The sequence below is a fragment of the Ambystoma mexicanum genome, chromosome 8, assembly GCF_040938575.1.
Source record: "Ambystoma mexicanum isolate Mex_15411 chromosome 8, UKY_AmexF1_1, whole genome shotgun sequence".
Classification (NCBI taxonomy): Eukaryota; Metazoa; Chordata; class Amphibia; order Caudata; family Ambystomatidae; genus Ambystoma; species Ambystoma mexicanum.
Genome location: NC_090929.1, coordinates 88,227,927 through 88,241,532, shown reverse-complemented (window position 1 = coordinate 88,241,532; position 13,606 = coordinate 88,227,927). Strand labels below are relative to the sequence as shown.

Genomic DNA, 13,606 nt, shown 5'->3' with positions numbered 1-13,606 from the left:
TATAAACATCAGCCTTGACAAAGTCCTAGTGTCGAAACAAGTGTTGGCTGAACTTTTTCTGAGAAGTGGACAACATTAAACCAAGCTCATTGTTATCAAACCAACATGATTATTGTAATCACAATTATTATTAAGGCCTGCGCGAAGAACTAGAACCAACAGACTATTATCTAGATAAATAAGGGGACAGACATATTCCACCAACTAAAACAATGGAATGTAACGATTGCAGGAAGCCTACTCGTCCCAGTAATTGCTGCAAGATTAAGAAGAGCAAGAACCATTCAGGGACTCAGCCTACTCATCCCAGTGTATGATTCAACAATAAGAAGAGAGTTAAAATAATTTAGGGACTCAGCCTACTCGTCCCAGTGTGTGGTAGAATAATAAGAAGAGTTAAAATAATTTAGGGACTCAGCCTACTCGTCCCAGTGAGTAAAGAGATCACTACTAATTGGGTGCTTAATACAGGTCTCAGTAAAGAACTCAGTGATCATAGAAATCTCGTATGGGTAAAGGGAACAAGTGTATAATTTCAGGAGCTGTTATTAGAGAAAGAGGGACTGAGAACCGGTCGTGAGAAGAACCAAATACCAGAATACTTAGGTGTCAGAACACCTAAGGAAAGGAACTGCAGAAACCCAAGCGTGCCTAAGAACAGGGTGTGGAGAAGCCCCTTTCAAGAACCAAGTGACTCGATACAAGAGATAGCCAGGAGCTATTTACGGATCCAATACAATCTTTAGTTGTTCTGTATTAGTGGCAGGGTCAGCACTTGGACTTTAGCACTCGTGGCAAGCACCATTGTTTAGTTGTGTTAGGCAGGGGAACCCCTGGAGTAGGGAAAGTCAGGCATTTTCTTATTATGCCTAAGGAAGCGATTCTTGAAATGGCAAATACTGGCCTGTCTCCTGCTTCTGACCCTCCAGAGTAGCCAGCATCTATGTCCATTGCCCTCGGTGTGTGTCCAAGTAGCCTGGCAGAGCGCTGTTGTGTAGAACCCGATCATCATGCATAGAGCCAGGGTATTGTGTGCAGCAGTGGCTGATGGTGAGGGCTGCATTGCCAAATGTGTGCAGTCCAGTGCAACTGGGGCACTGGGGAAGTGGGCAATTAAATGCCACATGTCTGCAGTCCAATGCAACTATGACATTGGGCATTTGGGCAGCGTCATTAAAATGTCTTGGTGGCATTGACCAGAACAGTGCATCAAGGAACTGTCCCACCATGTTGGGGGACATGCCAGGCAGCATGCCCACTGGTGCCAGTGTCCCAGAGGTGCAGCAGGGGGATCGCTGCTTTGATGTCTACGCGTCCCTTTACGTTTGGTTGGGTCGTGGGGAGCAGGTGTCTGATGGCAGAGGATCGGGCATCCACAGGTGGCTTAGGGTGATGGTCAGGGCCTTGGCATGGGTAGACGCTGCATCTTCCCCGGTGGGTTCTGTGCCCTCTTCTGCAGCTGTCTCTCCAGCTCAGTGAAGAGCATGGGCTCATGGGTTTCCAGCTTTGCTACTTGTGCGGGCCGCTTGGTGGTAGTTAGCATGTTTGGGCAGGTGTGCTGCATATATGCACTTTTACTGTCTGCTGCTTGCACCAGTGCCTGAATTTCCATCACCTGGCTGCATTTTACCTTCACATTTCCGGTGGAGGTGAATGCACCCATTTCTTTTATTTATTATTATTTTTTTACTTTATTTTATTGGGTCACATCAGTAAAAATCATGGTACAACACCAGTAATGTTTTGACTGGTAGTACTGACAGATGTCCGCATACTGATATCAAACGATTGCTGCGCCAGCGGTGTTACCGTCTATCACTGTGGGCTGTTGGGTGGATTGAAGAATCAGGAGGTAATACCGCTAGGCCCTCTTTTTTCGGTTACCACTGGGCCCGCAGTGTACCACAAGGTGTGGTAAACTGCGGAACACAGCTCTTGTATCTGACACTGTGCAGCTCTTGGACGGCTACAGTGCTGCGGACGAGTATGCTCGTCCTTCTTATAGACTTGATTAAAGCTCAGCTTTATATGTATCTGTTAGGGTTGCTGCTTTGCTGTATTTTTATGACCTATTGCATGTTGTATGATGTTACTTGATTTTAGGACTTTGGCATATGTAAAGGTTTAAGTTTGGATTATGTGTAAAGTTTATTAAGTAAACTGTATCACATTAAATAAATATATATAAAGCTCAGCAGTTAAGGGCTTTAAACTCATTTCAGCTCAGCAGAATTCCCAGACTCACTAGGAAACACCAAGGGCACGCCCACGCCGTGTAAGAAGGAGTGGAAGCTTTCCATGCTGCCTGTGCCCCGTCACACAGGAAACGAGCAGGACGCCCAGGGGCGGCGCTGCTGGAACTTTCCAATTGTGGAAACCAGGGGCATTGGCAAAGGTTATGCCTTTTTAGACAGGCGGACAGGGCGCTGGAGGGTTTCGCACGGGTTACGGAAGCCTTTCTGGGAGTGTTTGGCCAGGTGTCCACAGAACTGTGTCCAGCCCAGTGGAGATTACAGCACCGATAGAGAGAAAGTCTACAGCTGTCTCAGCAGACATGCCAGAGACAGGCGAAAAGTAATATATACACGTGCTTCATTTTCCACGAGGGAATGGGGTATGAAAATATAATGTTGAGGCTGGTTTGACAAGTGATCAATCTGCTTTGCTAATCATTTTGGCTAAAGCGCCAGTTTTTTGTCAGCCAGAAGAAATGCTATAAATGTGGGTTGGCTACCAGGAGATACAATATGATTGGTTATTTATAACTCCCTTAATATACAGAGTGTTTTAAGGTGCAACCCGGGGATCGAACCTATGTCGCTCTATGCCATCTTGTTTCCAAGGCGAGCACGTTGCACCCCTGAGCTATCCTCCTGAGACAGCTATAGATCCTTTCTGTTGTTTGGCTACTTTGCATTCTGTCTCTGTTAGCAGCCATTTTAGAGTCAGGCATTTTGTATTATTTGTATTGGTATAGGTTTTTTAGGTGCAGACAGTGGGCATGCACCCTGGTCGGCTACAGCGCCAACCAAATTCAATCATCGCCAACCACAGTCAACCATCGCTGATGATCGCCAACCATAGTCAACTATTGCTGATGATCGCCAACCATTGCTTATCATCGCCAACCATAGTCAACTATTGCTGATAATCGCCAACCTCAATCAACCATTGCTGATGATCGCCAACCATAGTCAACCATTGCTGATGATCGCCAACCACAGTCAACCATTGCTGATGATCGCCAACCATAGTCAACTATTGCTGATGATCGCCAACCATTGCTGATTATCGCCAACCATAGTCAACTACTGCTGATGATCGCCAACCACAATCGACCATTGCTGATGATCGCCAACCATAGTCAACCATTGCTGATGATCGTCAGCCATTGTCAACCATCCGTGATCATTGGCAACAGTGGTCGACCATCAACAACCATTATCGTCCATCATCAGCTCTGGCTGGCCATCCCGAACATGGACAATGTGATCTAGTGATCTTCCCGCAGTGGGAGAAAGAACCAACTCAAGAACAATACCAGACTTTCCAGGAATACGTGAGGCCTGCAGCAATGCAGCAGCTAAAATAGCCCTGGCAGAGGAAGAGGCGCCTGCTCTTTATACTTCAGGCACATGCTTTGCCAGATATACTAAAGGCACAAGGTGCGGTGTCGATCACCATAGGAGGACTCCAAGAATCAAGACCAGTTCTAGAGGGTCTGCTGGATGTCTCAGCCCTATTTGTTCTTGCCTAATGTTTCATGCCACATGCAATCTGTGCCTCCCAACAGAATCCTGCTCCCAAAATGCCAACTTGTGCCTGAATTTGTTTCGAAAGCCGCTTCCCTGCTTCCTACTTCCTTTGTTTCTGTTCATTTTTATGGGTTCACCCAAACCCCCATACCGTGCCACCATCCAGCCTGCCACCCGTACCAAGGTTCTTCCGGCCACTTGCCCTTTCCATCCTCCAAGCATGAGGGCCGTTTCTCTCACCTCATGTTTCCTATCACACTGTTGACTCCTCCTCTCGGGAGAATAGCTCAGGGGCAACGTGCTCGCCTTGGAAGCAATACGACGCGGAGCAACACAGGTTCAATCCCAGGGTCCGTGCTTAGAAACCTCTGGGTATTAAGCGCGTTATAAATAGCATATCATATCATATCCTCGCCACCCCCTGCATCCTTCAACATGCACCACTTATTTGCGTCTTTCCATTTCAGAATGTGTGAGATATGAAGGCTGAGTGCGGCCTATGCTGGCCACTGCACATACTCGTGTGCAGTTGAAACATTCTTTATTGTGGCGTTCCCGGTGTACAGCAGTTCCTGAACGCTCTTTATTGTGAGGGACGTTTTAAGGGTACTCTTTCCCAGTGACAATGGGTCTGTAGTGAGTAGGGTGAAAGGTATACGCCAACCGAAACCAGAAAGATGAGGCAAAGTCTAACTGTTGACATTCCCAGAAAGGAGACCACTCACCACATGCCCCCCGACCCATCTTTTCTTAGGCTAAGCAATATTGACCTGGATAGACATATTGATTATACAATATAATAATAACCAAGCAATTCCAAGAACCACTTCTCAGGTATGAGGTGTGGGCACAAGTCCCAACCCAGGTTTTAGTATTCAGTTGTGCAGTTGCCAAAATAGGACTTTATTTTAGTAGACCCTAGTACAGGTGAGAGTGGCGTAAATTATTTTTGGAGAAAATCTTGGTCCATAAGTGATCAAAGATGGACATGTAGTTGGAGATAATCCCCCTTTTGATTACAACTGGTGCACGTGTTGTTGGCCCCTTACTTTCCACCGGAACAATCGCAAAGGCTTCTGATAGAGTTGAAGGAGTCTATGGAAGTGTAGAAAAAAGGGGTGGACTCTGGCTGCCTCTACCTCTGAGACACTAACAGGTGTCGCACTGGCATACATGAAACCAAGTCTACACTGGTAGGACTTGTATTTCTTATAGTAGAACCCAACAACACTTTTTCACAGGTGCTAAAACTTCTTTATTTAACACACAACAAGTTTTTCCTTTTTTTATAATAGATAGACAAACTAAAAGTCCACTTTGACAAATTGCATTTCCATTATATTGTATCAGCATATAATGTCAACAACACATGATTGTTAATACAACAAGGTTATCAAGTGCAATATTACTCCGCATGCACTGAAAAAGAGTCGACACTCAAATGTGTTTCCAGCTATGTAACAACGCAGGTGTTGATGGTGGGTTGTTCTATAGCTTTCCTCAGGACTGTAGAATGAGAAGGAATCGAGTAGTCTTTCGTGTGTTGCTCAGAAAAAACTGTGGATAAGGAACGTGTGTTGTTTAAAAGGGTCTGCTAGATAAGTAACTTAAATGCATGATGCAGTGCTCAGACATACCTGTCTTCAACAGTATTTTGTCTCAGGGCAAAAATGATGCGTGGGGAATGGCGGATTCAAGTGTGCCAGACCAAGTAGAGATCGTTCTCTTGAGTTGCAGAAGAGGCATCCACTACAACACGTAGGACACAGCATGTGTTAGAGAAAAGTGTCCTACTTGTGTCATGTAATTGGGACTGTTACATTTGACTGTCAGCCCCCATATATAAGAAGTTTTCGTTTCTCCTATAATAAATAGATTCCCAAATAGGACACTCGTCCTCACACAGTTAGCCACACTGTCTCACGATCTCTACACCGGTTAATAATAAGTCACCAGCACTTATTTTTCACGTGCACTTTGTTGTCAATTACATGACACAAGTAGGGCACTTTTCTCTAACACATGCTGTGTCCTACGTGTTGTAGTGGATGCCTCTTCTGCAACTCAAGAGAACGATCTCTACTTGGTCTGGCACACTTGAATCCGCCATTCCCCACGCAGCATTTTTGCCCTGAGACAAAATACTGTTGAAGACAGGTATGTCTGAGCACTGCATCATGCATTTTAGTTACTTATCTAGCAGACCCTTTTAAACAACACATGTTCCTTTTCTTGTTCCTTATCCACAGTTTTTTCTGAGCAACACACTAAAGACTACTCGATTCCTTCTCATTCTACAGTCCTGAGGAAAGCTATAGAACAACCCACCATCAACACCTGCGTTGTTACATAGCTGGAAACACATTTGAGTGTTGAGTCTTTTTCAGTGCATGCGCAGTAATATTGCACTTGATAACCTTGTTGTATTAACAATCATGTGTTGTTGACATTATATGCCGATACAATATAATGGAAATGCAATTTGTGAAAGTGGACCTTTAGTTTGTCTATCTATTATAAAAAAAGGAAAAACTTGTTGTTTGTTAAATAAAGAAGTTTTTGCACCTGTGAAAAAGTGTTGTTGGGTTCTACTATAAGAAATACAAGTCCTACCAGTGTAGACTTGGTTTCATGTATGCCAGTACGACACCTGTTAGTGTCTCAGAGGAAGAGGCAGCCAGAGTCCACCCCTTTTTTCTGCAGTGTAAATTCGTCCTCCAGACTCAGGTCCCTCTATAAAACACAAAGAGGACCCCCCTTTTCCCTTTCTTAAAAACCCCGTCTATGGAAGTGTTACATGAAAAGGTTTGCCAGAATTAATGCTTTGGTCATGTAAGATGGCAAGAGGCTAATATCTTTGAGCTGTAGCTTTTGCCCAACTTCTTTTGGCCATCTGCTACAAATAATGTCAAGATATTTAGTAGGATAGATGATCAAAGCCTCGTTGCGGCGGCAAATTGAATGCGCTTAGATGAGGCATTCAACTATCAGCAAAAAAGAGCATTTACATTGATCGAAAGCAGATCGATATACAATAGCACATTTGGTATTGATTAAAAAAATCTCTAGAAACAAGTCCCAAAAGGGTTCTTAATGGATGGAAAGTTCTAGAAATGAGACTTCTGTAAAGATCCTGAAGCATCTTGACACACTGACTACCCCAGGCTTCTGTCAAACCATCCGTACTGTTGGAAAACCCAGAGTTGCTGTAAATGGAAGTATACTTATTAAAGAGAGGGATTTGAAATCGACACATAATATCGGTTCACGTGTAATCTAGTCTGTTATGCCAAACATTGCCAATCCGTGGGCGATCATTGCTGGCCATCGCAACAGGCCAACTCCCTGTTCTCTCTGCTTGGAACCTGAGATGAGGCCAGCTTGACCGGCATGAGACCAGCTTGATCGAAGAAGCTGTCTCTACCAAAGCTTTTTATTGTGGTTTACTTTGCCAGAGGGGTATCTTTTCATGCTGGAATAGCCCCTATAAGTTACTTTTGGTCAGGGCAGATATTGTTTGCTAGTTTTAGTGCCCATTTTCTGATTAGAAGATTTCCAATGCCGTACCAACATTGAGCTCAGTATTCAATCTTTTGGTCAAAAGCACAATTTTGAAGCAAATTTTCGTATGTTTAAAAAATGTGAAACATTTATCATCGCATTGTGTGACGTTACCGATAGAAATACAGCCGAGAAAGCATCTTTTCGTAGCCCTCCCTAAAATTGTTACAGTTCAGCTTTTCAAAGAGTTTCCTTTTCATGAAGCCAAGTTGGTTTGGAATTTGTTCTGCTGCAGATTTTATTTATCAGACTTTCACTCGCTGCATGCAGTCAGCACTTTCTTGGAAAAGGAGGCCCAATGGTCTCCTAGTACGATATTCCATCATGTCCTGAGTTTTGTTTGACCGGCTGGATGTCTTCTAAGCCTTCGAGCAGTCTGTCTCACTTGCTTGATGCATTGGCTTGAGGTTTCCATAACTGTTGGTAGATTCCTATGCAGCGTCGGGCCATTATTCTGTTCCTTCTGTGGAGCGGGCGATCATGCGAGTGGTCGTCTTGGACATAAGTCTTTGCATCCTCTAGGAAGCCCTTCCTGTACAGTTTCAAAAGTTGCTTGAAGAGACATAGGTTACATGGGTGCCTTGTCTTACCCAGAGTCATGTGTTCTCCCGGCGACTGCCAATCGCATCTCCTTCAGTACTCAAGCCAAGGTCTATGAGGCATGGCGTGGGGATCCCAAGTCTTGAAGTCCAGCGCCCTGCCACTTGTTGGCAGTGGCAGTGCCTTGGTCACCTTTCACCTTAATCTGTCTTCTGTGCCATCAGTAAGTGCGATGGATAACTGCCATGGTGGCCGGTACACGTGGTTGAATCCTCACCCACTGGCTTATTGCCCCCACTCTGGTAATGAGGTTACACAGAAGAGAACGCAGAGAGCAATTTAACGCAGAGCATCTTTAGTCAATACACGATGGGGCCTTCACTCAAACAATATATCATGTCCATGAGGTTTGTCTCACACTTGTTCTGCAAACAGAGGTGGCAACACGGATGTTTCGGTACACCATTATTCATTAGTATTGTTTGTGCCTTTTAAAGACTCATATCCTTCTGCATATTTAATATAGCTCCCTGCACCATGAGGTGAGGCATTCCAATGTTGCATTTTACCTACTTGTACCTGCATACTTGATGTAGCCCCCTGCACCATGAGGTGAAGCATTCCAATGTTGCATTTTACCTACTTGTACCTGCATACTTGATGTAGTCCCCTGCACCATGAGGTGAGACATTCCAATGTTGCATTTTACCACCTTGTACCTGCATACTTGATGTAGTCCCCTGCACCCTGAGGTGAGACATTCCAATGTTGCATTTTACCACCTTGTACCTGCATACTTGATGTAGCCTCCTGCACCATGAGGTGAGACATTCCAATGGTGCATGTTACCTACTTTTACCTGCGTACTTGATGTAGCCCCCTGCACCATGAGGTGCAGCATTCCGATGTTGCATTTTACCTACTTGTACCTGCATACTTGATGTAGACCCCTGGGTTACAATGTTGCATTTTACCTACTTGTACCTGCATACTTGTAGCCCCCGCACCATGAGTTGCAGCGTTCTGTTGTTGCATTTTACCTACTTGTACATGCATACTTGATGTAGCCCCCTGCACCGTGAGGTGAGACATTCCAATGTTGCATTTTACGTACTTGTACCTAGGTACTTGATGTAGCCCCCTGCACCATGAGGAGAGGCATTCCGATGTTCATTTTACCTACTTGTACCTGCATACTTGATGTAGCCTCTTGCACCATGAGGTGCTGCGTTCCGGTGTTGCATTTTACCTACTTGTACCTGCATACTTGTAGCCCCCCGCACCATGAGGTGAGACATTCCAATGTTGCATTTTGCCTACTTGTACCTGCATACCTGATGTAGCCCCCTGTACCATGAGGTGAGACATTCCAATGTTGCATTTTACCTACTTGTACCTAGGTACTTGATGTAGTCCCCTGCACCATGAGGTGAGACATTCCAATGTTGCATTTTACCACCTTGTACCTGCATACTTGATGTAGCCTCCTGCACCATGAGGTGAGACATTCCAATGGTGCATGTTACCTACTTGTACCTGCATACTTGATGTAGACCCCTGGGTTACAATGTTGCATTTTACCTACTTGTACCTGCATACTTGTAGCCCCCGCACCATGAGTTGCAGCGTTCTGTTGTTGCATTTTACCTACTTGTACATGCATACTTGATGTAGCCCCCTGCACCATGAGGTGAGACATTCCAATGTTGCATTTTACCTACTTGTACCTAGGTACTTGATGTAGCCCCCTGCACCATGAGGAGAGGCATTCCGATGTTCATTTTACCTACTTGTACCTGCATACTTGATGTAGCCTCTTGCACCATGAGGTGCCGCGTTCAGGTGTTGCATTTTACCTACTTGTACCTGCATACTTGTAGCCCCCCGCACCATGAGGTGAGACATTCCAATGTTGCATTTTGCCTACTTGTACCTGCATACCTGATGTAGCCCCCTGTACCATGAGGTGAGACATTCCAATGTTGCATTTTACCTACTTGTACCTAGGTACTTGATGTAGTCCCCTGCACCATGAGGTGAGACATTCCAATGTTGCATTTTACCACCTTGTACCTGCGTATTTGATGTAGCCCCCTGCACCATGAGGTGCAGCATTCCGATGTTGCATTTTACGTACTTGTACCTAGGTACTTGATGTAGCCCCCTGCACCATGAGGAGAGGCATTCCGATGTTCATTTTACCTACTTGTACCTGCATACTTGATGTAGCCTCTTGCACCATGAGGTGCTGCGTTCCGGTGTTGCATTTTACCTACTTGTACCTGCATACTTGTAGCCCCCCGCACCATGAGGTGAGACATTCCAATGTTGCATTTTGCCTACTTGTACCTGCATACCTGATGTAGCCCCCTGTACCATGAGGTGAGACATTCCAATGTTGCATTTTACCTACTTGTACCTAGGTACTTGATGTAGTCCCCTGCACCATGAGGTGAGACATTCCAATGTTGCATTTTACCACCTTGTACCTGCATACTTGATGTAGCCTCCTGCACCATGAGGTGAGACATTCCAATGGTGCATGTTACCTACTTTTACCTGCGTACTTGATGTAGCCCCCTGCACCATGAGGTGCAGCATTCCGATGTTGCATTTTACCTACTTGTACCTGCATACTTGATGTAGACCCCTGGGTTACAATGTTGCATTTTACCTACTTGTACCTGCATACTTGTAGCCCCCGCACCATGAGTTGCAGCGTTCTGTTGTTGCATTTTACCTACTTGTACATGCATACTTGATGTAGCCCCCTGCACCATGAGGTGAGACATTCCAATGTTGCATTTTACCTACTTGTACCTAGGTACTTGATGTAGCCCCCTGCACCATGAGGAGAGGCATTCCGATGTTCATTTTACCTACTTGTACCTGCATACTTGATGTAGCCTCTTGCACCATGAGGTGCCGCGTTCAGGTGTTGCATTTTACCTACTTGTACCTGCATACTTGTAGCCCCCCGCACCATGAGGTGAGACATTCCAATGTTGCATTTTGCCTACTTGTACCTGCATACCTGATGTAGCCCCCTGTACCATGAGGTGAGACATTCCAATGTTGCATTTTACCTACTTGTACCTAGGTACTTGATGTAGTCCCCTGCACCATGAGGTGAGACATTCCAATGTTGCATTTTACCACCTTGTACCTGCGTATTTGATGTAGCCCCCTGCACCATGAGGTGCAGCATTCCGATGTTGCATTTTACCTACTTGTACCTGCATACTTGATGTAGCCCCCTGGGTTACAATGTTGCATTTTACCTACTTGTACCTGCATACTTGATGTAGCCCCCTGGGTTACAATGTTGCATTTTACCTACTTGTACCTGCATACTTGTAGCCCCCCGCACCATGAGTTGCAGCGTTCTGTTGTTGCATTTTACCTACTTGTACATGCATACTTGATGTAGCCACCTGCACCGTGAGGTGAGACATTCCAATGTTGCATTTTACCTACTTCTACCTAGCTACTTGATGTAGCCCCCTGCACCATGAGGAGAGGCATTCCGATGTTCATTGTACCTATTTGTACCTGCATACTTGATGTAGCCCCCTGCACCATGAGTTGCGGTGTTCCGATGTTGCATTTAACCTACTTGTACATGTATACTTGATGTAGCCCCTTGCACCATGAGGTGCCGTGTTCCGGTGTTGCATTTTACCTACTTGTACCTGCATACTTGTAGCCCCCCGCACCATGAGGTGAGACATTCCAATGTTGCATTTTGCCTACTTGTACCTGCATACCTGATGTAGCCCCCTGTACCATGAGGTGAGACATTGCAATGTTGCATTTTACCTACTTGTACCTGCATACTTGATGAAGCCCCCTGCACCATGAGGTGAGACATTCCGATGTTGCATTTTACCTTCTTATACCTGCGTACTTGATGTAACCCCCTGCACCATGAGGTGAGGCATTCCAATGTTGCATTTTACCTACTTGTACCAGCATACTTGTTGTAGCCCCCGCACCATTAGGTGTAGCAGTCCAATTTTGCATTTTACCTGCTTGTACCTGCATACGTTATGTTGCCCCCTGGACCATGAGGTGAGGCATTCCAATGTTGCAGTTTACCTACTTTCAGCTGCATACTTGTGTAGCCCCCTGCACCATGAGGTGAGACATTGCAATGTTGCATTTTACCTACTTGTACCTGCATATTTGTAGCCCCCCGCACCATGAGGTGAGGCATTCTAAGGTTGCATTTTACCTACTTATACCTGCATACTTGATGTAGCCCCCTGCACCATGAGGTGAGACATTCCAATGTTGCATTTTACCTACTTATACCTGCATACTTGATGTAGCCACCTGCACCATGGGTGAGACATTGCAATGTTGCATTTTAACTACTTGTACCTGCATTTTTGTAGCACCCCGCACCATGAGGTGAGACATTGCAATGTTGCATTTTACCTACTTGTACCTGCATCTTTGTAGCACCCCGCACCATGAGGTGAGACATTCCAATGTTGCATTTTACCTACTTGTACTTACGTACTTGATGTAGCCCCCTGCACCATGAGATGAGACATTGCAATGTTGCATTTTACCTAATTGTACCTGCATCTTTGTAGCCCCCCGCACCATGAGGTGAGACGTTCCAATGTTGCATTTTACTTACTTGTACATGCATACTGAATGTAGCCCCTGCACATGAGGTGAGATGTTCCAATGTTGCATTTTACATTCTTGTACTTGCATACATGCTGTAGCCACCTGCACCAACATTCCGATGTTGCATTTTACCTACTTGTACCTGCATACTTGATGTAGCCCCCTACACGCACCATGAGGTGCAGCATTCCAATGTTGCATTTTACCTATGTGTACCTGCATGCTTGTAGCCCCCTGCACCATGAGGTGCATAATTCCAAGGTTGCATTTTACCTACTTATACCTGCATACTTTATGTAGCCCCCTGCACCATGAGGTGAGGCATTCCAATATTGCATTTTACCTACTTGTAGCTGCATACGTGTGTAGCCCCCTGCACCATGAGGTGAGGCATTCCAATGTTGCACTTTACCTACTTGTATTTGCATACTTGTAGGCCCGCACCATGAGGTGAGGCATTCCAAAGTTGCATTTTACCTACTTGTAGCTGCATACTTGTGTAGCCCCCTGCACCATGAGGTGAGGCATTCCAATGTTGCATTTTACCTACTTGTAGCTGCATACTTGTGTAGCCCCCTGCACCATGAGGTGAGGCATTCCAATGTTGCACGTTACCTACTTGTACTTGCATACTTGTAGCCCCCGCACCATGAGGTGAGGCATTCCAAAGTTGCATTTTACCTACTTGTAGCTGCATACTTGTGTAGCCCCCTGCACCATGAGGTGAGGCATTTCAATGTTGCACGTTACCTACTTGTACTTGCATACTTGTAGCCCCCGCACCATGAGGTGAGGCATTCCAAAGTTGCATTTTACCTACTTGTAGCTGCATACTTGTGTAGCCCCCTGCACCATGAGGTGAGGCATTCCAATGTTGCATTTTACCTACTTGTACTTGCATACTTGTAGCCCCCGCACCATGAGGTGAGGCATTCCAAAGTTGCATTTTACCTACTTGTAGCTGCATACTTGTGTAGCCCCCTGCACCATGAGGTGAGGCATTCCAATGTTGCACTTTACCTACTTGTACTTGCATACTTGTAGGCCCCGCACCATGAGGTGAGGCATTCCAATGTTGCATTTTACCTACTTATACCTGCATACTTGAT

General features: G+C 45.4%; 1 protein-coding gene across 8 annotated transcripts in view; it reads left to right on the top strand.

Annotated features, from left to right (window-relative positions):
- The window catches only part of RALGPS1 (Ral GEF with PH domain and SH3 binding motif 1), a 2,625,553-nt gene that overhangs the window by 1,982,743 nt on the left and 629,204 nt on the right, over window positions 1-13,606 (top strand). The window lies entirely within an intron of this gene.